The sequence below is a fragment of the Pseudophryne corroboree genome, chromosome 6, assembly GCF_028390025.1.
Source record: "Pseudophryne corroboree isolate aPseCor3 chromosome 6, aPseCor3.hap2, whole genome shotgun sequence".
In the NCBI taxonomy this organism is placed as follows: Eukaryota; Metazoa; Chordata; class Amphibia; order Anura; family Myobatrachidae; genus Pseudophryne; species Pseudophryne corroboree.
The window spans coordinates 414,274,063-414,301,097 of NC_086449.1; the positions used below are offsets into that span (position 1 = coordinate 414,274,063).

Consider the following 27,035-nt stretch of genomic DNA (forward strand, 5'->3'; position numbering starts at 1 on the left):
TAAATAAAGGAAAATAATAATAATAATAATAATAATAATAATAATAATAATAATAATTATTATTATGAAAAATAATACATATTTGTGAGACAAGGAGCTCTTGTCTATTACAACTGTGCAGTTTAAAATTGGAAATGCAGGACACCCATACTTTTACTACCTACCTGCTTATTGTTCCACAATTCCTATGCTTACAAAACGCTCTTGGCAGTATTTCAATTCCTCTCCCATCACAATAGTACAGCAGGCTGCCAGACAACAAGGTATTTTTTGAGCTACAGTGAAGGATCGGCAGCAGCCGACCCCCTCCTAAGGGCTCACTTTTAACTTAACCCCTGTTGAGCTTCCAAATCCAGTTTTTCCCCTTGCTATAAGTTAATGTACTGTTTTATATATATTTTCATTATCATGCTTGCATGTGCTGTGACTAGGGGTAAAAAAAAGATATTATATTGCATGTTATACATATATTTGTATATTTTATAAACTCACATAAAACTGATGTGTAAGTTTCTGTTCCTCTGCCTTGTCAAACATAAAAATATTAAAACTGTGGAAGGTGCTAAAAAGTTGTAAAATCCAATATTTATTTTAATTAGTTTCAATTATGTTATGTTTGTGTGATTGTTTTCTGGGCGTGTGTTATTATTATTATTATTATTATTATTATTATTATTAATTCTTCTAATAGTACTATTGTGACCATTTTTAAATGTAATAAGATTTTGAAAATGACATACTGTAGGAATATTTAAAAATGCAGCCCTTTGTTCATGCACTTGTAGCAAGATACAAATCACACAGGGACCCAGCCTTCATACCAGGGGCATTTTAACAGAGGAGGGGGCCCATGTGTGCCTCCGGGTGCTCCACTGGAGCCCCCCTCTGTACAGCACAGTAGTCTCCAGCAGAGGTCACAGTGTTAGCGGCTGTGTGAGTGCTGTGTGTTGTGCAAGTGTTTGGCATAAGTGTAAGGGGCATTATGCGTGTCATGTGTATAAATGCATTAATAATGTGTGACATATGTGTAAGGTGCACTATGAGTGTCATTATGTGTATAAGGGCACTAATAATTTGTGGCATATGTGTAATGGACATTGTATGTGTAATTATGTGTATAAGGGCATTAGTAATGTGCGGCGTATGTGTAAGTGACATTATGTGTATAAGGGCATTAATAAAGGTTAGCATAATGTGTAAGGTGCAATATGTTTATAAGGACACCAATAATGTGTGTCATATGTGTAAGGGGCATTACTGTGTGGTAATATGTGTATAAATGCATTCTAATGTGTGGCATTATGTGTATAAGGTTCTCTACTGTGTGGTGTAACATATACAAAGGGCACTACTGTGTGGTCTAATGTGAATAAAGAGCAAAATGGTGTGGTATAATGTGAATAAGGAGCAATTCAGTGTGATGTATTATAAATAATGGGCACTACTGTGAGAAGTAATGTTTATAAGGTAAAGTTATACTACTGTGTGATGTAACGTGAATTAGGGACACTATCACATAATAAAATTAAAATAATGTTGCACTACTCTGTGGTGTAATTTGAATTGGGGGTACTATTGTGTGGACATGCCCCTTGCCAGCAAAAACACACACCTTTTTGGGCTGTGCACCGAATGTGCGCACTGTTCCTATTTAAAATAGGAACACCAAAATAAGGATTGCTATGGGTGAGGGGTGATGGTGCTGGTTAAGGGGTGCAGGGTCAGAGGCAGAACTAGTTGTGGTGCTAGGGGGAACCAGCCAAAATCTTGCCTAGAGCATCATATTGGTTAGGGCCGGCTCTGATGCATGTGCAACTTCTGGTGGAGGAAGCTGAACAGGGATGGAGGTATCCAAAAGCAACTTTCTTTGCAACCCAGGACTCTCTCCCATAGAGAAGGAGCAGGGTCTGGGAATCAGCACCATGTGGAGATGGTGAAGATTTACGCTGTCAAGCTCCGTAAGTTTTGTATTTTTGGAGCTTGATGAATGTAGGTCACCATACTACTGAATATAGACAGCAGGCCAGATTGGTACTGAAGTGGAGGAAGCTGAACAGGGATGGAGGTATCCAAAAGCAACTTTCTTTGCAACCCAGGACTCTTTCCCATAGAGAAGGAGCAGGGTCTGGGAATCAGCACCATGTGGAGATGGCAAAGGTTTCCGCTGTCAAGCTCCGTAAATTTTGTATTTTTGGAGCTTGATGAATGTAGGTCACCATACTACTGAATAGAGACAGCAGGCCAGATCGGCACTGAAAGGTAAGCAGTAGATATCCGTGATATCTCCTACATTACCCTCATACTGAATGGTAATTTCTACAAAAGCAGGTGAAATATTAATTTGTGCATGTACTCTCCGGCCTGTACATGACACTAATTCATTACTCAAAGAAGTTTTTTTTACAGAAGTGCTACGCTAACGGTGAATGCTGTTTTGTACTTTAAAAGGGGTGCTTTTTATGAATACTATCTCACAAATGGTCTATGTTTATACATTTCTGTAGTACAATATTTGGTATCACAGCAGTATGCAGGTTGTTTGTTACATACTGAATTCAAAATGCAGTCTATGTTATATAGCCACCTTAGTCATATACTTGAACCTGTACTAGGACCTCGACTAATTAGCGGCATAACTGACTTACTATTGAGGTCAAGCGTGTTTTGCTCAAGTGTACGTCTCTGTGCTTTAATAACTGGACAAAAACTGTAAAAAATATTATATATTGTACTGAATACATCATACAGTACATCTGTGAAACAATTTTTTCAATAATGAGCTTATGAACTGATGTGAGTAATGTATTTTCTTCTTTTTCTTTACAGAATGTAATATATGGTGTTAATATTTGAATTAAGAATATAGGGGGTAATTCTGAGTTGATTGCAACAGGATTTTTGTTAGCAGTTGGGCAAAACCATGTGCACTGCAGGGGAGGCAGATATAACATGTGCAGAGAGAGTTAGATTTGGGTGTGGTGTGTTCAATCTGCAATCTGAATTGCAGTGTAAAAATAAAGCAGCCAGTATTTACCCTGAACAGAAACAAAATAACCCACCCAAATCTAACTCTCTCTGCAAATGTTATATCTGCCCCCCCTGCAGTGCACATGGTTTTGCCCAACTGCTAAAAAATTTCCTGCTGCGATCAACTTGGAATTACCCCCATAGTACTTTAATTTAAACATTTGATTTATTACATTTAGTTGCATACTAAAACCCATCCTTGGCATACTGGACAAATAATTGCCTTTGTTCCACATCACAGGGATGTACAGTAGCAGTGCTGGTCACCTGAAATAACCTGCATCTTTCAAGTATTTATAGAGCTGATGTCTCTGAACCTTGATAAAACTATTCAATTTAATGTGCAATTAGGACTCAAAAGGTAAAAACACATACATCTCAGTCTCACTCAAAAAATTCCGTATTCGGAATATTTGGATATGGGATACTCAACCTGTATTAGTATTGTGCTTAAAATCCCAGACACTATAATATCTTCATGCAATATAGAGCTAACATTTAAGTGTTACATAATGTACAGGAACCACTGTCTGCCTTTTTTCAAGCATAGAACTCGGTATCTATTCTGGGCACACCTGTTTGATCCTATTGAAGAACACTTTGCAGCCAGTATATGCTATAATTTACTTGTCTCGCTTTGAAGAGAAGACTAATTATGTTGCATCTTATGGTTGGAAGGATCTGGATAGACACTCATTATAAAGACAGGAAGCATTTTACATGTTTGAACATAGTTATTTTTTCCTCAGCAGGTAGTTTAAATCCACTTAAGAATATTAAGTCTCAAGGGCAATTTTCACTCACTAGAACAGACTACAGCTTTATAATTAGTCCTTTTAGTCATCTCGTATGCCTTTAAGTAATGAGCAGATTACCCAGTCACAGAACCAAAAATACTTTTTTAATTTTGAGTATATTCTGTAGTACATTATTGCAGTTGATCTATACTGAATATAGAAATGTTTTACTTGGGCAATCGCAGGCACATGTATTATTAGTAGACTTACCATACTATCCCCTTAAACTGGTACACTCATAAATTAATTTGTACAAAGGGTGGTTTGTTCCGCAACAGGTAGATAGTTCAGACCTAACCTCAGTGGGTATATTAGTATGTTACTGAGAATAGCTAAAATTCGCACCAATGTGTTAATGTTCTGTCGGTGGTGCTCCCAGAGTCAGTAAGAAGTACATATATATACACATACAGTATATATATATATATATATATATATAGTGCACAGAGCAGAGATGTAAGAGGACACATCTGTATGCTTAGTTGTATGCATCTTTAGGAGCAGATTGCTCCTATCCATATGTTTAGTTAATTATTATCAGTAAGCTTAGCTTACCCGTACTATCTCTTTAAGCAGGGACACTCACAAATTACACAGGTTCTGTGGCTGGCTGACTTCAATCCAGCATTTCTATTGGATTTAACCAGCCACAGAAACTGTGTAATTCATGAGTGTCACGGTTTAAAAGGGTAGCATGATAAGCTTTATTGTTAGTATTGTATTCATTTCAAACTCCCAATGCAGTTGGGAGTACAACATGAACGTCCACTTTTTTCTTCTTATATGTCCTGCTTTTTGTTTAATCCTCCTTTCTTCCTTTTTAGTTTTCCTTATTTCTTTTTCCACCATCCAAGGTTACAGAGAGCAAATCCAGATTAAAGAAAAGGCTACATATGACTCTGGTTAGCCAGATCGCATGTGATAACATCTGAAGTAGGGAGAGATGCAGACAAAAAGATATATTTCCTATCAGTTAATGCTGGGAGTAAATGTAGAAGTAATCAAGGCAAGTCATCTAGCTGTTCTTTAATCTTCTCTAACATCATTATTCCATCTGCTATGACAGTGTTTCCCAACTCAATTCCACAAAAAAAAACCTAACAGGTCATGTTTTGAGGATTGCTGTCTGTGGAAACAGGTGGGATAAATCCACACCCAGCCAAATAGATGTTATCAGCACATTTTTAAAGAAAACCCTCAAAACATGACCTGTTGGGGCTCCTCAAGTAATGGAGTTCGGAAACACTGGACTACAACTGTATTTTTATACTTATTTATGACATGGAAAGATTAGCTTTTCATTGTGGTCCACTGTCAGTATACAGTATTTCTGTTCTTTATAATGAAGAAATGTATCAGTATCTACTGTATTCATACTCTGTATGTACAGATGCTGGCTATACTAGTTCAGTCTGCATGCCTGAAAGTGTTCATCTACTCTATCTAAATAATAAGCAAGAAAAATTAGAAGAAAAACACTCTAATTAAACATGTACCTGTCCGCTGTATAAATCTCTGCAAAGCTCTGATAAGATAATTACAAAATGTTTATTTGCTTAATGAAATTAGTGAAAAAAGAACTGTTAACAAAATCATTTTATGGAACATTACAATTTCTTTCAATAATATTAGTGTGTAACTAAGTATTATATTTACTATAACATAAGTAGTTGCATATAAGGATGCTACAAGAAGTGAGACAATTATTGCTTTGTGTGAGCAATCAGTTTAACCATTTTGCAGAGATGTTTAGTTCTCCATTAAAAACTGTAAACATAACTTTGCATTTCACTATATTTACAATATATGCAGAAAATTAATGTGATTAGCTCCAAGGCTTTACTTACCTTATCTTTTGTTGGCTCTATATCAATAAATAGTATACTAGGCATTATGAAGATCCTCCTCACAGATATAATTTATAATGATCTGATAAATTGTTATCAGCTCACTAATTACCATACTGATTACATTGATATCAGGACATTTCACTGAAATTGCTGGTGTTATCTGCGCATATATGTGATCACCTTTACTGTCTTCCAGGAACTTTCTGATCTTACGTATAAAATTCATTGGTCTGTTTGTTAGTTTGCCCTTCCATTTATGCATTCAGACACCCCTGCACTGAATGGGATGAAACCAATGCGAAGTGGTCCAGTTGAATCCTGGCCAGGTTTTAGGTGGTTAGGGTCCTGGTCAGACCTTCCATTGGTGTACTCTGGGCAGAACTTTGACCCAAGAAGCCTGTTCTGAGCCTTCCACTTCATGGAGTTGAACAAAAACTTCACATAGTGGTAACATTGGATCCCAGAAGGCATACCAAGGGGTTGAGGTCATGGTTGCACCTCCTACTGGTGTACATCAGACAGAACTTTGACACAGGGAGGTTGTTCTGGGCCTGCCACTAGATGGATTTGGATGAAAACTTTAATGAACTGTAATAACTGACAGAAAGAATCATATTTCAATGACCATAAAAACTGACTGATATAACCATAAATCAGTGAACTAAAATAACAGACAGAAGTGGAGGTGGGAAGACAAAAAATATAGGGGGTCATTCCGAGTTGTTCGCTCGCAAGCTGCTTTTAGCAGCTTTGCACACGCTAAGCCGCCGCCTACTGGGAGTGAATCTTAGCATATTAAAATTGCGAACGAAAGATTAGCAGAATTGCGAATAGACACTTCTTAGCAGTTTCTGAGTAGCTCCAGACTTACTCGGCATCTGCGATCAGTTCAGTGCTTGTCGTTCCTGGTTTGACGTCACAAACACACCCAGCGTTCGCCCAGACAGTCCTCCGTTTCTCCAGCCACTCCCGCGTTTTTCCCAGAAACGGTAGCGTTTTTTCACACACTCCCATAAAGCGGCCAGTTTCCGCCCAGAAATACCCACTTCCTGTCAATCACATTACGATCACCAGAACGAAGAAAAAACCTTGTAATGCCGTGAGTAAAATTCCTAACTGCATAGCAAATTTACTTGGCGCAGTCGCACTGCGGACATTGCGCATGCACCTTAGCGACTATTCGCTCCGTTGCGACAAAAAAATAATGAGCGAACAACTCGGAATGACCCCCATAGTGTACCCAAAAGTCTTGCAATAGCAATATTGATAACAGAAGGATAACGTCATCTTGCAATGGAAAGGTGATTATAAAACTGAGCAGAAAGGAAAGCTGGAGATTACGGCTACTGTGACCCTCCCAAACACACACACACACACACACACACACACACACACACACACACACACACACACACACACACACACACACAAAACATGCTGAGCACCAACCTCATGGGTGTCTTGGAAGAGCTGCTAAGCTGCTAATTGTTTTTAAAATGTTGACAGTTACACCCAACTTGTTGATAACTTAATGACTTAAAGATTTAAACTGAGGCAAAGCCAGGTACTTCATCTAGATATAATATAATTTAAACATTTTAATTTGGTACAATTTTTTTTTATCACATGCGTTAGCAGCAACTGGCTGGGGCAGAAATGTGTTTTGGAAGGCAGTGCAGAGCTTGCAACTACACTATGTAGACAAAAGTGATTGGACACCGACAGCAAATAGGTTAACAAGATTTTATTGTCAGTACTTTGTACAATGGTTTTATCATTCCACCTTAAGTACAGTGACCAACAGTGACACTAATAAAGTTTGAGACTCTCTAGATTCCCATCACTCCAGTTTGTCCCAGAGGTTCTCAGTGGGGTTAAGATCTGGACTCTGAGCTGGCCAGTCCATCCGGGTTACAGAATACTCTGTATACCAGTCAAGCGTCGCCCTGGAAACATGACATTGTGCAGCCTACGATAATCCCCTTTTCAAACTCATTTAGCTCCTTCCGGCAAATCATTTAGTTAGCAAATAATGTAACCAGTGCCGCGCTAACCATTTTATACCTTCACGAACATGTGTCTGCTGCAGGAGCACACCATTGCACTTTTGTCTGCATAATGTATACATTTCTTAAATATTTTAACTATGGGCCTAATTCAGACCTGATCGTAGATGTGCAAAAAAAGCACATCTACAGTACGATCAAAATCTTTGACATGCGGGGGGACGCCCAGCACAGGGCAAGTCCGGCCCACATGCCAGGCCCTAACCCCCCCTCCCCCCTTGCAGACGTGCGAAAGCATCACACATAACATCACACATAAGCGATGCTTTCGCACTTGCAAAGTAGCTCTCTCATTGCAGCGGTTGCAACCCCTTCATTGTCTGTCCCACTCCCCAAAAATGCAGCACAATACCGCCAACACGCTCCGTGATCTCCTCTGACTGTCAATCAGGCAGAGGCAATCGCACAAGTGAGATGCTGCCGCATTTCACTGTGTGTGCATGCACAGTGAGGCTGCTGCGTGTGCGCATACAGCACAGGGCTTCAGTCTGCATACACTGCCGCTGCAGCAATCAGGTCTGAATTAGGCCCTATATTTTAAAGGTGATAGTATCTACATTTTATCCAATAAGTCCAATGGTATGCTGTTAGCACAAACTTGACATATGAATTGAAAGTTTTACTTGGCACAATTAATTCAATCTATTTAAGATGAAAAATATATAATTATTACATTTCAAATAAGGATAACTCTATCACCTTACATTTTTCAGTTATAATATAAGCATGAAGACAGTACAGTAGGTAGTGTACATTTATTAGTGACTAAACACACCATACTAACTGTAAGCATGTTGTATAACAATCTAGTTATAACATCATAGGCAGGGATGTTTTAAGAGAGGAGGGGACCTGTGTCATGGGCCCCTCCTCTCCGAGAGCAGTAGACTCTGTCATAATGCCCCATCTAAGCATAAAACAAAAGGCTTGCATGCAGGGGTGTTTCAACAAAGGAGGGGACCCACGTGCAGCCTCCATCTAGGGCCCCATCCTCTCCGGCAGCTGGTATAAAGCCAGAGTCTACAGCGCATATACAGGTCTCCGGGAATATGGCGCCCGCGCCTTGTTCTCCAGTGTGCATGAGCAACTATTCAGCATTAGGTTGTAGGGTGCCAAACAAACTTGCACCCTAGAGCTAACCAACCCAATGCTAATTAGCATTGAGGCCATCCAGGTACCCTTAAATTAGGGGTACCAGGCTCATAATAATAGTTAATTGTGTCCCCTTAATAAATTTTATTTTATTGTATGCAAAAAGCAAAATAACCAAGGTTATTGATCGGGCGCAAGCTGGGTCACTGTTCTAATGCTGCTGCTAAAACCACAGGATTAGTCAGTCCTGTGAGAAACAAATCACATACATATGCAAAATCGATAGCAGCGCTGATGTAGGAATGATACTATATAGAGACGAATAGGATGAAAATGTGCAAACATTTCATAAAAACAATTCATGTAGCAATAATTAAAAACAATTTCATCGACTTAAGCTGTCGATTTGAAAGTGTCCGTTCCTTTAGAAAATGACTGGACTGTAATTGGGTGTAGGAATCTGTATTTGAGGGCTGATGGCACAGTCCAATTTATTACTTTACCGTACAGGCGTCGCTGGAGGAAGAGTCCCTTGCAGAATTCCTTAGGATGGAGGTAGGTACCAGGGTCCTAAGTCCTCACCAGATTGCCGAGCCTTTTTGCGGAATAGGCAAAGGAAGTAGCCTAGAGATGAGTCCATTCACCAAACAGAGTTCCTATTTGTGCCTGGACCAGTATGGTCCAGGCACAAATGATGCAGCACGTAGTCGGTGATAGTGGGCAGTACCTGACGCGTTTCGCTGCAGGTCCTGCAGCTTTTTCAAAGGATAAAGCTGCAGGACCTGCAGCGAAACACATCAGTTGCTACCCTCTATCACCGACTATGTGCTGCTATCGATTTTGTATACGTATATTTTTTTATTGTATCCCAATTATTGTACATTTAAAAATGAAGTTGTTTATGTACCTCTTTAAATACAAAAAAAAAATATTTCCTATTAATGTAATGGGAACTGGAAAAACGCACATATTGCCAATACATTTATGAGCAATTCACAATCAGATCATGTGGGGTTTTATTTCTCCACTTCCAATTTGACTTTAGATAAAATCATGGTCAGGGAACATGTAACTATTAAGTTAAGGAGTTTTTGGTTCATCCTACCTTATTCTCTAGAAGTTTGGTCCCAGCACTGAATGGCAATGTCTTATGGAGCCCAGAGCTCGTGCAAGCTGTGGCACTACCCCCATACTAGACTAGAATAGAATCCCGCAACTTAGAAATCACTGCAAATTTGTACTCTGTTACATTCTGCCCAGGTAGATAGATAAAATTGCAGTGTAAAAATAAAGCAGCAAGTATTTATCATGCACAGAAACAATATAACCCACCCAAATATAACTCTCTCTGCACATGTTATATCTGATCACCTGCAGTGCACATAAAAGAGGAACATGATCGTGATACTGCAGATACAATATATACTGTAGATAAGTGATAGATATATAGCTGTGCATTTGATGTTTTAACTTAAAGTATGCGATAGATAGATATTTAGATATATAGATAGATAGATAGATAGATAGATAGATAGATCATTTTCTTAAGTAGTAAAGCAAAACTAAAAATGTTGCATTATAAATAATATGATGTTGCTATGTGATCTCCAAGTGCTGTTCTATTCCCCTTTCACTAATGAGGAGTGAATATCCAGCTGTAAAAACAGGAGGATCAATAATATGGTAATAAGCTCTCTGTGGGATCTGAGTAAGTTGAAGAGGTATAGGAAATTCAACTTCCTAGTGAAAAAGGAAAGGGAGTAGCAGATAATGACAAGTACTCAGCGGGGAAGAGAGGCTGAGTGTTAGAGGTCCAAGGTTAGGTTTGGTCATCACCTAGTAACAGCTGGGATGTCTGTCACTATTCTATGAAGATTTATCTATTGTAAAAACTAAAAATGTCTGTTAAAAGACAGAAAAATTGTGTAAATCTGGGTACATTTGGCCTGAATTGCAACAAATCATCCACATTGGGCCTAATTCAAGGTTGATTGCTAAACAACATATTCCTCTAATGGGCAAAGCCATGGGGTAATTCAGACTGGATCGCTGCAGCAGCAATCGCAGTCTGAATCCCTTTGTAGAGTGCGCTCGCGTGTATACCCCAGGAGCCCAGTGAGATGCTCTGCCTGATTGACAGGCAGAGGCAGTCGAGGGGCGAGAGCGTTAGAACGCCGTTGGCGGGGCACGGTCTGGACAACGCAGGGGTGTCCTGACTGTTGTGGGGGCGGGGCCACGCATTGTTCATCGTTGGTGCCTACACACTGCACGATATGAACGAGAATGTTCATATTGTGCAGTGTTATCTACCAGTGTGTAGGGCCCTTAAGATAGATAGATAGATAGATAGATACAGTAGATAGATAGCTAGACAGACAGACAGACAGACAGACAGACATACATTCAGTATTAGAAGCAGAACTCATCAATAAATAAATACCAGTGCCCAGTCTATTTAAACTCACCAGATCACGCATGGAAGAGACAGAACTCACGTTAGTTGGGGGAAAAAAATGTATTGTATAAAAACAACATGTTTTAATATAATGTGCAGTTACACTTTAAAATGTTGTTTTGAAACTGGTCTGGTTTATTTTAAAACAAAAGCACATTTCTCGCAACTTATTCATTAGATGGCAAGCTTCAGAGAACAGTGCAGTTTGATCTCCTGCTTTATAGTTTTTCTAATCATTATTGCATAAATTGTTCTCCCTGATTATCGAGAGCTGCAGTATACTGTATGTAAGCACCACATAAATTAAGCTAACAATGAAACACATACATTACAGTACATTACTCAGAGCCAGCCCTAACCAATATGATGCCTAGGCAAGATTTTGTCTGGTGCCCCTAGCACCACCGCTAGTTCTGCCTCTGACCCTGCACCCCTTTCCTAGCACCATCACTCCTCACCCATAGCAGTCCTCATTTTGGTGTTCCTAATCCCTATATTTTAAATAGGAACAGTGCAAACATTCAGCACACAGCCAAAAAGGGGTGTGTTCTTGCTGGGAAGGGGCATGGCCACACAATAGTACCCCCAATTCAAATTACGCTACACAGTAGTGCAACTTTATTCACATTTTATCATGCGATAGTGTCCCTAATTCACGTTACATCACACAGTAGTACCACTTTACCTTATAAACGTTACTCCTCACATTAGTGCCCCTTATTCACATAACATCACACTGAACTGTTCCTTATTCACATTACACCACACCATGTTGCTCTTTATTCACATTAGACCACACAGTAGTGCCCTTTCTAAATGGTACGCCACACAGTAGAGCACCTTATACACATAATGTCACACCTTATACACATAATACCACACAGTAATTCCCCTTACACATATGGCACACATTCTTGTGTCCTTATAAACATAATGCACCTTACACATTATGCCAACCTTTATTAATGCCCTTATACACATAATGTTCCTTACACATATGCCGCACATTGTTAATGCCCTTTTACACATAATCAGTCGTGGAACTTGTGAGTGGTGGGCCCAGGTGCAAAAATAAAATGTGGGCACCCCTCCTCTATCCCATCCCAAGTTCACAATATGTCACACACAGTGAGTGACAGGGAGAGGCAGAGTGACAGCATGAGGCAGTGAGAGGCAGAGGGTGACAGTGGAAGAGAGGAAGAGGCAGAGGGTGACTTGGGGTGGCAGTGGGTGACAGAGAGAGACAGTGGGTAACTTGGGTACAAGCATAATGTCCTGAGCAGTGCAGATAACAGGGGGCATGTACCTTATTGAGGGCAGGAACACAGTGTCAAAAACACTAATTGATTGCAGCGCATGTGTCTATTGAAATAAAGAGGGGTAATTTAAACCAACACTAAAAGTCCAGGAAACTGGGGGTCAATATTAGGTACACCTTCACCTCTATATAGGAGTTGTGTAATACTCCTAATGGAATAACTAGAAAAAAAAAATAGAGGCGCTCATGGAACCCTATATATTGTGCAGCCAAAGGAGTCCAAGAATGAATATATTAAAAATAATTTTTTTCAAAACGAGTGTAAACTCTTTATAACCATATAAATGACATTTGCTTTTATGAAAATTAAAATTCTTATCAATTTGACTGACTTATCATGTCAATGAATACTGTATGTATTTCTATTATAAAAAAACACACTTGTGTCAATGTGTAACAATTTCACAATAAGCATCCGACACTTTGATTAAATGGGTAACAATGGATATAAAATTAAAAAGGCAGCTGGAGAACCAAGTCCATATAACAATATAGTTGAGCAATGTCAATTAGGACCAATAAGGAATGCCAGGCGTCCCCGGAATTGTTTTGGTTCGTAATAACTAAAGCAGCTTTTTAGTCATTAAGAACCTAAACAATTCCGGGGACGCCTGGCATTCTTTAGTATAGCTATAAATCAGTAATCCAGTTGATGATAACACTCCCTTGTGCCAAGTTCACACCTTGTTAAGGAGCCCTGAACTCCACACCATGGGAGAGGAACACCATAAAGGAACATACTATATGCAAGATCTACAAGTCCTGATGGTACTTATTTTTAAACTACCTTAGGTTGCAGATACACCACTGTGTTTATGAAATTGACACTGGGTGAATTATTCTTTCACTATTCATCACATTTGAAAAATGTTTTCTATACCAGCACACCTGTTATTGTTGTTTTGCAATATTACACTATTGTGGTTTTTAAATCTCCTTACGGTCCACCCACGGAGTAACCGGGGAAGTAAGAAGATCGCGACCAGGAGAAGTTACATCCATTCTACAGGCTTGAACACACTTGAGATGCGGTACGCGTAGTATTATTCTAGCTGCACTTGGAAACCACACAACACAAAAGTCGCCGGGTTCTACCACTCTATATATATATATATATATATATATATATATATATATATATATATATATATATATATATATATATATAAAATGATAGCACTCAGTCCAAAAAAAACTTTAAGCATTAGTGTGGTGCCTGGTCAAAAAGTATTATAATATCACTCACTTTCCCATAGAGAAAAAATGCAAAAACCAGCACTCACGATACAGTTGAAAGCAGAAGAGGATTTATTCTTCAATACAAATCCATTAGTGATACATCCAACAACTGTGGCCCGATAGCTGTTTCAACGCATACAGGTTTTCTTCAGGGGCCCCTGAAGAAACCCTGTATGTGTTGAAACATGCGAAAAGCTTTGCATATGCCGGCCAGCTGCAAATCCATTCGCAACTCACTCACCATCTAATGTTTTTTACAGTTTGTGCTGTCTGTGCGTAGCCCAGGACTTACTCCTACAGTGCGACAGAAACAAGCTGATTGTGTCCGGAGCTAACGTCACACACCCTCCCTAGAAACGATTGGGAATGCCTGCGTTTTTCCTGACACTCCCAGAAAACGGGCAGTTACCACACCAAACATCCGCTTCCTGTCAATCAACCTGCATACACCTAGTGATCAAAAAAGATGCGGAATTCTTTCGCAGTTTGGCCTCTTGCGTGCGCACTATGATACGTACGCATGTGCAGTCAATCGGTCGCCTTGAGAATTCGCACAACAGCAATCAGGTCTAAATTAGGCCCTAAGTCTTCTCTCTTCATCAATTGGATATTAAACTACAGTGAATTATCTCACTCCAATCAAGTTGCATCTGACCAATTGAATAATAAACTATAAGTGAATATCTCCCTTCAATCAAGTGGCTCTAACCAACTGGATAATTAAACTTTATTGAATTATCCCACTCCTATCAAGTTAAATTTTCATGATACTGCTCCATATTTTTTACTGTGATTTCTGGACACATTTACTTTTAATGATGATTCTTCCATAGGAAATCCGAGAAGCTTAAAAGACACACAGCAGGCAAAGCCAGGGGCCCAACAAGAGGGAGAGGGCCCTGGGCCCCCTAAAATGCTTAGTCTGGTCCTGGTACTGGTGTTATAACATATTCTTCCTAATTTTTTGAAGCAAAGCTTGTGGTCCATGGTGTGGGTTTCAAAAGCAATCGGGATGCTCACGTTTGTGACCTTTAGCACTTTCTCAAAATAAAAGCACAAGAAACAAATGCATTTACAAATACTGGGCCTAATTCAGTAAGGATAGCAAATTCTGCTAATCAGCAGAATTTGCTATCCTTTTGCACGCATGCTGGGGGCCGCCCAGCATGCTGACCGACGCCTCCTCCCCTGCTACAAGCAGAAATTGCAATCACCTCACAATTTCTGCTTGTCAGCAGAAACTAAGTTTGACTCGTGCCTGCGCATCTTAGCTGCGGCCGCAGGAGTCCCGGCGCCATCTTACCTGTCGCTGCGGCTGCGTGTGATGTCACGCAGCCGCCGCAACTGCACCCCTGACACTCCCTCATTGGCGCGCACAACCCACCATTCAAGTTGCCCCGCCCCCGCAATGCTCCGTTTCCTCCCTGAAAACGGAGCGTTGCCGCCCGCCCCGCAACCGCCTCTGCCTGATTGACAGGCAAAGGCAACCGAATTTTCTGCGGCACCCCCGCAATAATTCCGGGCAGATCGCGATTTACAATCCAACCTGAATTAGCCCCACTGTATGAATAAATGACAGTGAAAAGTTAAATAAAATGTTCTTTCATAAAAAGTAAAGCAATTTCAAAGTTGCTTCTAAATAGAAGTTAATGGAATACTGGGATAACTTAAAAAATGTAATTTACTTGTTCCTAGTTCAGCAAGTACAATGTGCATATCTAGGATGGGGGACCAGACAGTATTAATGAACATATTTACAAAGTAAAACTATGTTTTTTTAAATTATCCATTAAAATTCTTCATCTTGGTTACAGGAATCAAGTTTTCTTTTCACTGTTTAAGTAATTTTAAAGGTAACTTTTTGGCTGCTAAGGGCACATTAATTGGACAAACGTGCTTAAAGTAAACATTTCTACAAGAAGTTTATCTATTGTTAAGATAACATTTATCACTAGGTCAAGTGAATATGAGACCATTACAACTTAGAGTAACCACAATAGATACAAAAGTAACCATACATATTCTCCAACATCTGTTTTACGAGCAGATTCCAAAGTAATATAAACATGAATATAATGTGTTATTTCAGTTTCAATTTCACCACCTCCTATAAAATAACACAGAGGTGTAATGTAATCTGCCAGGACTGCTGCCACTGTTCTATTTCACTTTCTAAGCCAGTGGACACATATTTCTTTCTAATCTTTTACATTTCATTTTGATAGCTAAATTCTTTAATAGATTAGTTCATAACAATGTAAAAACTAATAACTATGTTGTTTACCAGACTGAAGGACGACTATGGGCCTGGTTCAGAGATAGACGCTATAAAACAGCCACTGCAACTTTGTACGCAGCCGATGTGATAAAGGGGGTCATTCCGAGATGATTATAGCTGTGCTAAATTTTGCACAGCTACGATCGTTCACACTGACATACGGGGGTACGCCCAGCACAGGGCTATCCCGCCCCGCATGCCAGTGCCGGTCCCCCCACAGAAGTGCAAAGGCATCGCACAGCGGCGATGCCTTTGCACTTCAAGAGTAGCTCCCAACCAGTGCAGCTTTAGCATGCTGGCCGGGAGCTGCTCATTGCTCCCAGAGCCGGCCATAGGCATAGGCAAACTAGGCAATTGCCTAGGACATTTGATATGCCTAGGGGCATCAGCAGCTTCTGCTGATTAAAATGATATGCGGCATGCCTATATTCTGTGTGTAGCATTTTGTATGCAGATACAGCCACAGTTGTACACAGTATATAGGCATGCTGCATATAATTTAAATCAACAGAAGCTGCTTGTGCATCCTAGCCACATACCAATGCAAATAAGATGCATTTTCATAAAAAAGGTGCCCTACGTTAGCTTTGAGGCAAGATTTATGAGGACACATCTGTTTCCAAGCAGAGGCAGAGGTCACAGTGTTAGTGGTAGTTTGAGTGATGTGTGCATGTGAGTGGTTTGGTTGTGCAGTACTGTTTGGAATATGTGTAAGGAGCAATATGTGTGTCATGTAAAAATGCATTAATAATGTGCAACATATGTGTAAGAGGCACTATGTGTCATTATGTGTATAAGGGCATTAATAATGTGCAGCATATGTGTAACAGGGTATTACTGTATGTGTGTCATTATGTGTATAGGGGCACTAATAATGTGCAGCAAATGTGTAGGGGGCACTATGCATGTCATTATGTGTATAAGGGCATTAATAATGTGCGGCATATGTGTAAGGGACATTATGTGTAAAAGGGCATTAATAAAGGTTGTCATAATGTGTAAGGCGCATTATGTTTATAAGGACATTAATAAGGTGTCTCATATGTGTAAGGGGCATTACTCTTTGGCATTATGTGTATAAGGTGCTCTACTATGTGGCATTGCGTATAGAAAGGGCACTACTGTGTCGTCTAATGTGAATAAAGAGCAATAGGGTGTGGAGTAATGTGAATAAAAAGCAATTCAGTGTGATGTAATGTGAATAAGGGGCTCTACTGTGAGGAGTAACATTTATAAGGTAAAGTAATACTACTGTGGGATGTAATATGAATTATAGACACTATCACATGATCAAATGTGAATAAAGTTGCAGTACTGTGTGGTGTAATTGGAATTGGGGTTACTATTGTGTGGCCATGCCCCTTGCCATCAAAAACACACCCCTTTTTGGGCTGTGCGCCAAATGTGCAAACCGTTCCTATTTAAAATATAGGGGGTACAAACCCCAAAATAAGGACTGCTATGTGTGAGGGGTGATGGTGCTGAGAAAGAGGTGCAAGGTCAGAGGCGGAACCAGCGGTGGTGCTAGGGGGCACCAGCCAAAATCTTGCCTAGGGCATCATATTGGTTAGGGCCGGCTCTGATTGCTCCCCAGCGTGTGACGTCACGCAGCCGCTGCGGCCCGCCCACGTTCGGTCCGGCCACGCCTGCATTGGCCGGACCGCACCCACAAAACGGCGGCCAAATGCCGCCGTTCCACCCCCCACCCAGCGACCGCCTCTGCCTGTCAATCAGGCAGAGGTGATCGTAGTGGCCCGACGGCCTTTGACCATCTGGCATGCGCCGGCACACTGCGGCACCGGCACATGCGCAGTTCTGACCCGTTCGCACCGCTGCAATAAACTGCAGCGTGCAATCTGGTCAGAATGACCCCCAAAATGTGTAAAAGCAACAGGAGGCGTCTGTAGTAGATAGATGCTCACTGCAGGCTTTTGTGACTCGCTGTTGCATCCAAGATGCATCGGAACATCTGAGTGAACATCGGCTGCGACATTTGGGGCTCTGAGAGCAACAGTGCAGCCACAGATTTGCATATGTGCCCACGGCTTTTGCTAAGCACAGATCTAAAAACATTGTAGATGTACGGAAACAGCGGGTTTACATAGATCACTGAATTAGGCTCTATATTATTACAATTACAGAAATATTTTCTGGTTCATGAAAATTTATGGTGAACATAAAACAGCAACTACTGAAGACACAAAAATGATGTGGTTTCTGATTTACACGAACAAGGTCCTCTTCTATTTTAAAAAGTATATTTCATTTGGCCACCGTGAATCCTATTTCATTGACATGAATATTTTATCTATGTCTATTATTTTGACGCAAATTATACAGTAGTCTCAATTGTGATTCATCTACTGCTTAATTAGGTACAGTAAAGTAAAAGACTGGATATTTGTATGCTAAAATTCAATCTATGATTGATGCTTCATTGCCTCTGCTGACTGTAGTGTTTTATTATGATTAATGTTAACTTCTATAGTGCAAGTATATACTGATGTACTTTACCACTGGGAACAAAGCAAGAAAAAATCCAGACTGGGTAATAGCAGACAGACAAACAGACAGTGAGCCCTGGGATCAGTGGGGTGTGTGACTGAAGAAAGAGAACATGATAATTAGGCAAATTGTTTACGGAGGGTTAAAAAAAATGGCTGTACTGCTGTATATACTGATATCAAAAATAATGCTAACGTGTACATGTATTACTCTGATGGCCGAAAACTGATATATAATTAGGTTTAGTAGGTATTAAGTGCTGTACATTTTTGCTAATAACACAGATTATTTATTGATTGAAGTCATTGATAGAAATGTGAGAAAGATTTTCACTGAAATATGGGTAATCACCTTGTTTAAACAGTGGTGTCAGTGGAAAATGTAGCTACCAGTATCAGACTGCTCCTCAGAGAATCCTGCGCATAATAACCATATGTACAAATATAATCAAACTGAAAACTAATACAAACTATTGGATGTCCAAATGAACAAAAGATAGAAATAACGAAATGCTTGTACAAGAGACCATCCGAGGGTCCCTAAAAGAATGAGCCATTATATTTATTAAGGCCCCCAAGGGACTACAGTGTCAAATCTATGGGTCCTCAAGCTTTCATGTCTCCTTAGATATGGAAGCCTATAACCCTACACACACACACACACACACACACACACACACACACACACACACACACACACACACACACACACACACACACACACACACACTCACCATAAGGGACCCAGTGAATACATTTACAGTTCAAATTGGACACTTGGGATCTTGGAGAGCATCCCTAAGTCGACTATTATTTGATATGAGGGCAAAAGTTTCCCAAACAGTTGCACTGCACTAAGCAACAGCCCAATCTCAAGGCCATCTTTTCGTATGGGCTCAATGGGCAGTTGGCCAAGGGTCCCTGGAGTTTAAAAACCCTAAGCTGAAAGCCCCTTCTTTCCAGGGGTACCGTATTTTTGAAAATCGTCTCTGGGGAACCGGAGATATCCGACTTCAAAGCGGTGGTACTGGGGGGCTGTTAATTGTTCTTCCCAGCCAGATATCTTGGGTTCTGTCTGACTTAGAGTTTTTAAGGGTATATTAAAAAAAAGCTGTGACTCTGCTCTTTCGGTGGACATTGGCAGCTTGTCTCTACTATAACAAGTACCAGAGATATCAGTCTTCCAGCAGCTGGTCCCTGCTCCAGCTCCACACGCTAGGTATACAGTTTTATATTTTCATGAGTGGATTGCTCTGGCTCCTGAAATCTGATTCCCATATCCTGAGTACTTCCTGAAAGGTGGTACTCACTATTTTTTATCCCATTGAAAGCTAATAAATCTATTTCCAGGAACTATAGATATCTGCAGTCAAGCAAGCTGCCCTCCTACCGGAAAGTGATGCATATTAAGCCCACTCCACGATCCACCCCTCTGCTGCACATTAAACACCCCTTACCGCCCAGATAGGCATGTACCAGGGCCCCACCTTTTAGCTCAATGCCCCCTTGTACAGTTTAGTGTTCTCCCTCCTACTCCTATCTCCCACCATCTGTGCAGTAAAGGAGTAATTAACAGAAATTATTGCTTCAGGTCCTACATGCTGAGTGGAATTACACCCCCTACCGCCCACGGGATATCAAAGCTGCCACTGATAGCACCCACCACCCCTACTGCTGGAGGATGGGTAGGGGCCCCAGTGCATTGTTTTGCCCAGGTGCCTACACTGCTGTTAAGATGGCCCTGCTCAATCTAGTTACATCTCATATGCATATGCAAACAAAGAACAATTATAAAAAATGAGTAGGATTTTGGCACCTTTTAGTAAAGGATGAACTGTACCAGGGCCAAAACTAGGATTTTCCGCACCCGGGGCAAGGCAGTAATGTAGCGCCCCCCTTCCCCGCCCCCCAAAAATAAAAAATATATAAACCCTAAATAAAAAATGTAAAAAACACTATTCTCATTACACTTCACAGGAGTGCCCCCCACAGGGGAGAGAGGGGGAGAGAAAGAGGGAGGGTAGGAAAGGAGAGAGGGAGAGGGGTGAGAGAAATGGGAGAGAGAAGAGAGATGGAAGAAGATGGGAGAGAGAGAGAGAGAGAGAGAGAGAGAGAGAGAGAGAGAGAGAGAGAGAGAGAGAGAGAGAGAGAGAGAGAATTCTCCAGACATCCTTCAAACCGCCAGTAATATACAAACAGTACATGTTCCATTAAAAAAATCATACTGTCTGCATATACACAAAGTAACAGCTATTCGCATTTTTGCTTGTCTCAAAGTGCCACACACACACACACACACACACACACACACACACACACACACACACACACACACACACACACACACACACACACACATTGCTATATATATATATATATATATATATATATATATATAGCAAACACAAGTAGGTGGCACTCACAGACTCTTGAATCGATAAAAAAAACTTCCCCCCATAAAGTGTTTATTAAAGCAAGCAGGTAACGTTTCAGGGACACTTCCCCTTCCTCAGACAATTGCACAGTGCTAAACAGTGAATATTTATACCTAACAGTGACCCCACTTACCCCCACAGAGATGACTCTCAGCTGCGTGGACCACAGAGTTCCCGAGCGTCCCCTGTCCTGCACTTCCGGTCACGGCGTCTTAGCCCCCCCGGAAGTGACGTTATCAGGCTTTGCCGGTTCCCATGGCAACGTGCCGAGAGCCCTGTAAAACAAAACCGTGTGAAAGCACACGTAGATACACATGACATCATTAAAAAGACATAAAAAGTACATGAAAAAAATACATAAAAAATGTGACAAACCGGCACACAAGGGCAAAAGGGCGCTCACTGGGAGGTCGAGTGTGCCAACAAAAATAATCCCAAAATAAACAGTGACATAACATCATAGACCATATTAAACACAGTAAAAACAGCACAATGTGTCCTCCGCAGATCAATTTAATCTATAAAATGGGTGATATCAACCCACTAATCTGAACCAGTCTTATTTAGAATGCCTGTTAAAGAACGGCCTAACCTGAATGGCTAACCAGCAAAGGGGGCCCTAGTGTCATACAAATCTGTGGAATCCCTATAACTGTGTCCACAATGTTGATCAGGCATAGTAATCTAATAGTACTTGGCCCAATATGTTAAAAGGATCTAGACAACTCTGGGGCAGTCCTGAGGACTTACTAAAAGACCTGAGGACACTACAACACGACTGGGGATTTTATGGGAAATGCCCGAGGACCCTAAAAGATACCTACGAACTATGTAAAGATTCTGAGAATTTTGGGCAAAATTGTGAATTTTACATATTTATGAATTTTACAGGGATAGGAGTTTTACAGAAAGTTGATTAATCCCAGGGACTCATTTAATCCTCTGGGAGCAAGGCAATCTAGGTGGAAAATCCACCTAGATTCGAGTTGGAGTAATCTTTTCCCCCTGTCTCCGCCCCGTCTAGAAGCTGGAACATGGTCAATGGCCCTATATCTAAGGCTAGCCAGACTATGTTGATATGTGACAAAGTGTCTTGCCACTGGCTGCTCACTGGTCCCTGTGTTAAGGGCTGCTCGAATAGCGGACCTATGTTGGGTTAGCCGGACTTTCAGTTGGCATTCAGTTTTGAGAGAGAGAGAATTCTCCAGACATCCTTCAAACCGCCAGTAATATACACACAGTATATGTTCCATTAAAAAAATCATACTGTCTGTATATACACAAAGTAACAGCTTACAACACAGAAAGTGGGGTGGTTCACAAGCGCTACAAGTCACCAATCAATAACCATTAATTTATCCCGATCGTAATGGTTATATTCAGACTTCTCAGGTCACAACGGTTACCCGACTTCTTCTGCCACACGGTTATTCAAAGGTTCGCACCTTTTGACTAACCTCCTTAGGGCGGGGTATGTTCATCAAAAGGTTTCTTTAAATATTCTCCTCGTATGCATTTATTTCACAGGATCGAGATACATCACACCCCCGTCCCTCAGAAAGGGCACTCACCTTCCAAAAACGCCCTATGTTCCTTGAAAGGTTTCGTTGCTGTTGGTGGGACCACAGATTTCCACTGGTAGACACCAGTATTTATGCAGATATGTGGAAAATAAAAGCAGTGGATATCCAAAAAGTACACAAATTTATTGTATCATATATAGATTATCCATACAGCGTTAAAAAAGATAAAATACAAAATAAAACAGAAAAAATAGAAAGAATACTAAAAACAATAAAAGGTTCCCTAGGTCTGCTGGGAATTACTCACACCTCCAAGTACCTCAAGGTCCCAAACACTTCCGCTCTGTGCAAAAAAAAAAAAAGGTTTTAAATGCAACCAAGTGTTGGTCCTCTTTGGCAGTAAGAGGTAAATGGAGGAGCCCTTGCGACCTGGGATATCCTAATACCACACCGACGCGTTTTGGATTCTAAATCCTTCCTCAAGGACCTTGAGGAAGGATTTAGAATCCGAAACGCGTCGGTGTGGTATTAGGATATCCCAGGTCGCAAGGGCTCCTCCATTTACCTCCTACTGCCAAAGAGGACCAACACTTGGTTGCATTTAAAACCTTTTTTTTTTTTGCACAGAGCGGAAGTGTTTGGGACCTTGAGGTACTTGGAGGTGTGAGTAATTCCCAGCAGACCTAGGGAACCTTTTATTGTTTTTAGTATTTTTTCTATTTTTTCTGTTTTATTTTGTATTTTATCTTTTTTAACGCTGTATGGATAATCTATATATGATACAATAAATTTGTGTACTTTTTGGATATCCACTGCTTTTATTTTCCACATATCTGCATAAATACTGGTGTCTACCAGTGGAAATCTGTGGTCCCACCAACAGCAAAGAAACCTTTCAAGGAACATAGGGCGTTTTTGGAAGGTGAGTGCCCTTTCTGAGGGACGGGGGTGTGATGTATCTCGATCCTGTGAAATAAATGCATACGAGGAGAATATTTAAAGAAACCTTTTGATGAACATACCCCGCCCTAAGGAGGTTAGTCAAAAGGTGCGAACCTTTGAATAACCGTGTGGCAGAAGAAGTCGGGTAACCGTTGTGACCTGAGAAGTCTGAATATAACCATTACGATCGGGATAAATTAATGGTTATTGATTGGTGACTTGTAGCGCTTGTGAACCACCCCACTTTCTGTGTTGTATATTGTTTCAAGGAGTGGTGCTCTTGGGGGTTGGTACTGAGCTGCAACAAGGGCGCAAGTTATTGTTTTCTGTTTGTTGAGAACAAAGTAACAGCTATTCGCATTTTTGCTTGTCTCAAAGTGATATATACATACACACACACACACTCACACACACACACACATATATATATTCCATAGACAAAAAACCTTACGGTTTCACATGTCCCATTAAGGCTTCTTACACATGATCTTGCATTTCAGAAACCTGTTGTAACTCTTCCACTCAAACTCCAAAAAGCAATGAAATTCCGATCATTAAGGCTGACGCCTTAATGGACGTGTTCCTTGCGCAATACAGATATGGTATGCCATCACAGCCTGTGGGTAAGTGCAGATTCAGCACTCTCACAGAGTGACATTGCTGTCACTCACACAATGGTGGAGCTGCTAATTCACAGATTTGTGTGCTCATTGGAATACACACATGCAGTCTATGCAACTGAAGGTCTGAGCAGTTTTGTGGTGCTCCCATCCCACACAGTGCCCACAACCATCCCATTCAGTCACCACAACAGCCTTCTCACTCCATACATCGATATCACTTAGTACACACATTTAGCTCCCTCAAACATCTTGGTTAATTGCTAAAACGATAATACCCCATCTACTGTCTATGCATCGACACTTACTTCCCCTATACACCCCCATGCTGCTCTGTCTTCCCCAATCCCTACTGCTGTATTCTCCCATCTGTGCTAGTCTGTATAACTTATCTGCACCATCTGACTTTCCCCACCTGTGCCTTGTCTGTACCACCGTTTCCTTTTCTCTGTGCTGCTCAGTGTTTCCCTCTTCAACGTCACTCTGCCTCCTCCAATACATGGCACACTGTCTTGTCTCCCATCTGTACCAGTTTTCTAACCATCCATGCCAGTGTTTTCAACCCATCTGCATCGTTTCCCCCATCCGCACCACTCTGCCTCCCTTCCCATACGTGCTGCTTAATCTACCCACTATCCACACCACTCTTACCCTATTCATGTAGCTGACATCCTGAAGGTAAGTTTCGTGGGTCACTATGGGGGGGTGGAAGGGGTTGCCCTATCCAACCCACCCAAGGATTAGGCCTAGCTGCCACCCCCCAAGGGAAGGTAAAAATACTTATTGCCTCCGATGTTGGGACTGTATTCCCCTCATCCATGCTGCTCTGCCTTCCTCATCCACGCCGTTTCTTTCCATCTGTACTGCTCTTACCCCTCCCACATCTGTGCTGCTCTTTCCCCCTCATCCAACGGCACTGTCCACCCATCCACACAGCTCTATCTCCCCACCATCTGTGCCACTGTCTTTCCCCCCACCTGTCTTACCTCCCCCCATCTGTGGGGGTAATTCAGAGTTGATCGTAGATGTGCTAAATTTAGCACATCTACGATCATTTACTCTGACATGCGGGGGGATGCCCAGCACAGGGATAGTCCGCCCCGCATGTCAGGCCCTCCCCCTCCCCCTCTGGGCTCCCGGGGTACGCACGCGCAGTGTGTCCATTGCACGTGCGCACCCCACAATCTAATTCAAACTGCGATCGCTGCCGCTGCAGTCTGCATTATCCCGTGTTTCTTTGTCACCCCCCTATCAATGCTGCTTAGTCTTCCCTCTTTCCACACACTTCTGTCACCTCATCCACACTGCTCTGTCTCCTCCCCCCATCCACGCCACTCTTACCTCGTATGAGCAGCTTTGTCTTCCGCTCAGACCTTCAGTTGCATAGACTGCATGTGTGTATTCCAATGAGCACACAAATCTGTGAATTAGCAGCTCCACCATTGTGTGAGTGACAGCAATGTCACTCTGTGAGAGTGCTGAATTTGCACTTACCCACAGGCTGTGATGGCATACCATATCTGTATTGCGCAAGGAACACGTCCATTAAGGCGTCAGCCTTAATGATCGGAATTTCATTGCTTTTTGGAGTTTGAGTGGAAGAGTTACAACAGGTTTCTGAAATGCAAGATCATGTGTAAGAAGCCTTAATGGGACATGTGAAACCGTAAGGTTTTTTGTCTATGGAATTTCATAGCTTTTTTTAAATTTATTTTTTTTTCATTCAGAAATGTCAAATTTCACTGTAAGAATAAACATTTGATTTTTTTACATGTTTAACGATAACACACCCCTGGTAACGAGCATTACCCCTGGTCACAAGCATTACAAACCCCTGGCAACGTGTATTACACCCGTCCCAGACATGAAACCCCTGGCAACGAGCATGACACCCAGCGTGTAGAAGCTTTACTGGAGGGCATAATGTATCACGGGCATTGCAGTATGGGGAATATGGTGCAGGGAACATTACTGTATGGGGCCTAATATGGTGAAATTTTTTTTTTCCTGTGGTGGTGTCAGGAATCGGCGCTCTGCTACGTCTCACCTACCAGCGCGCTGGTGTGCAGGCCTCCGGAGGTCATGGCCCCAGTCACGGCTGCAGGTGTGTATGGACCGCAAGCGTCATATTCCGCATTGCTGAGTACCCCTGAAGTCTGGTCCTGTGTGCATTCTGCTGCGTGCCGGCGTCCTGCCTGTGAGGTTGTTGCCATGACTCCTGCACTCAGCTGATCCAGGTGTGCAATCCAGCACTGTGTCTCCACCCAGAGTTCAGTGACCAATCACAGCAGAGCCATGGGTATAACTCCCAGTCCGTGGCTCACTCACATTGCCTCAGACAACGAGTCACATACCGTGTGCCTTGTTCTCCGGACTCCTGCGTTCCTGTTCCCAGCGATTCCTCGTGGTTACCTCCTGTCGCCTCATCTCACTTCAGCTCTCCTGTTTTCCTCAGACTTCATCCACAGCCAGTTACCAGCTCATCAAGCAGTAAGAGACTCTACTCAGGTGTTTCATTCATTATTACCTGTGCACTGCTAATTGCATACCATCTGTGCTTCTCTGCAAGTATACCATCTCATTGCATAGATACTGTCTCCTGTTTGGGCCTAGTGAGGCCATAAGGACTTTGTTATACAGAGACTGTGTGTTTTCCAAGTCTTACCGGAGTTCTGTTTATTTCATTCACATTCAGCATCAAGTCACTTTCTATTTCTGTTGCAAGAGACTTTTCCGTTGTTTTGGATTCAATTACCAATCACTGTTATGTTATTGCCTGGTTTCAGTTTATCATTCACTGCTATACCATCTACTCTGTGATACCTGTGTAATAAACATCTGCGCTTATGCGCCGGACTTTCATATTGCCTCCCCGCTTTGTACATCGCA

The 27,035-nt window shown here is 41.5% G+C and overlaps 1 long non-coding RNA gene across 4 annotated transcripts in view; it reads right to left on the reverse strand.

Annotated features, from left to right (window-relative positions):
• LOC134932477 (uncharacterized) overlaps positions 1-27,035 on the reverse strand; it is an 80,386-nt gene that overhangs the window by 19,354 nt on the left and 33,997 nt on the right. For 3 of the 4 annotated variants that reach the window (XR_010179365.1, XR_010179362.1, XR_010179364.1), the window contains exon 3: positions 21,195-21,336. This is a non-coding gene — a long non-coding RNA (uncharacterized LOC134932477). Of the gene's footprint in view, positions 1-3,876; positions 4,753-21,194; positions 21,337-27,035 lie in introns of those variants that run through there. The other variant, XR_010179363.1, reaches the window with a different exon arrangement.